Source organism: Triticum aestivum, chromosome 5D (assembly GCF_018294505.1).
Source record: "Triticum aestivum cultivar Chinese Spring chromosome 5D, IWGSC CS RefSeq v2.1, whole genome shotgun sequence".
NCBI classification, from domain to species: Eukaryota; Viridiplantae; Streptophyta; class Magnoliopsida; order Poales; family Poaceae; genus Triticum; species Triticum aestivum.
In genome coordinates, this window is record NC_057808.1 from 77,010,278 (window position 1) to 77,012,333 (window position 2,056).

Sequence of the window (2,056 nt, forward strand, 5' to 3'; positions counted from 1 at the left end):
TTATATGCACTGGAGCATGTGCATGTAGTTCAAATTTGAATTATGCACATAAATGCATTGAAAACTCACTTAATGCATAAAAATGTCCAAATGAACCCCGAAAAATCACAAAAAATAACACAACACTCCTGTTGTTCGATGTTTACACGAGAAAATTTTTGAAAGCAATACGAGGCAATGGATATCGTTTCGCCCCCAAAGTAGGGGCGTTCCCTACCGAAACCATCATGCTAGTTGTGAGAAGCTCTGGTTTGTGAGAAGCATATACCCAAACCTGCCCCAAATGGGACAAAAACTTTACCACGCCATGTTGATGCCGCTCCATGATAGCACGCCAAGTTTCATAAATTTCAGACGAGTTTTGGATTTACTAGAATTTAAAAACCAGGTATTTCAATGTTTGCGGTCGAGTGACGGTGGCAGGGTGTTTGAAATTCATTCCCATTTCTTGCATGGGACCTAAGCATGCACCCAAGGACAAAGATTTGATTTTTCAACCAACTTAGATGCACTGGAGCATGTGCATGTAGTTCAAATTTGAATTATGTACATAAATGCATTGAAAACTGACTTAATGCATAAAAATGTCCAAACGAACCCTGAATAATGCCAATTCTTTTATTATCACTATAGATAAAAGGTCTAGCAATTCAAACACCGTCCATGGCCGCTGTGACCCCATTATGTAATTCAAATCAAGACGAAAAATCAAGTAGATCCCACATAGTTTATTATAACCAACCGTGTGAGATGCAGCACAAAATATCTTGGAGCACCGTACCGTGAGAAGGTGCGACGACTACAGTCCACAGCCCGCTCTGAATAAGGGACCGTGTCTGATGACACTTTGCGCGCCAGTTTTTTGGCTGAAGCGATTCCCAATTTTTGGCCTCCGCGGAAATATCTACCTCCCCGCCCCCTCCCCCTTACCAAAAGCCGCATTTCCCCACTTTCCGCCTTCCTTTCCAAGTTGAAACCTTCACTCCTTGCTTGCAGCGCCGCCGCCTCCTCGCCGGCGACCCTCCTTCACGCTGCTCGGCCTCGCCTATCCAGGCAGGGAATCCACACCCGACCCCCATCCTCCTCCTCCTTCCACATCCCACATGCCCTGACACCTTCCCCCGCGCGACACCTTCCCCCCAAATCACCGACCCCTCCACCAAATAAGCGCCGACCTAAGCCATGGTACACGCCGTATAGGCAGGACCTCAAGGAGCATTTGGCAGCGGAGAAGCAAATCACGACCGCACGCACAGATGAGGTCGCGATGGCTGCCATTCATGCCGACCCCAGATCTTGGAGGAGCACCTCTGTAACATCCCAAATTTTCAATTTGGAATGTTATACATTAGATCATCATTTCATAGCATATTTTATTGCATTTTGGCAAATCCTCGAAAATCCTAAGCAACTCAAGGACCCTCGGAGAGAGTTAGGGATTTCTCCCGGTTTTCATATTTGATTTTTATCAAATAATAAAACGAGGATTTTTGGTTTTAATTATTTTTCTCTCCGAAAAATATTTCATATTAAAATGAATGAGAGGAGAAAATATGACTTCTCCAAAATAATTGAAATATTGGATGAAAAATATTAAAATCAAATATTTGATTTTATTCGGATTCTATTTGCAATTTTAATTGCATTAGAAAAATTGCACGTTTTCAAAACTGCATTTTTGGGCCAAGAACATGTTCATCTCGTTCTAATTATTTTAATTAGACGGTGAAAATTTGTTTTGGCATTTTTGGATTTTTATTTATTTTTCTATGATATTTTTATGTTCGGCGAAATTATTTAAAAAAATCCCCGTGCCCGACTGGGCCGAGGCCCAGCCGAGCCAGGCCGGCCCATCCCGCGTCGCCGTCTCCCTCCTGGAGACCGGGACGAGCACGCCGCCGCCGCCCGAGTCTGGGACGGCCACGCCTCCCCGGCGCCCCCTTCCCCAAGCTGGAGTAGGCCCCCCCCACTTATATATACCCCGCCCCGCCGCCACCTCCCTCACCCCGACCGAAGCCCCGCCGGAGCCGGAGCCCGAAGCCGCCGCCGCCGCCGC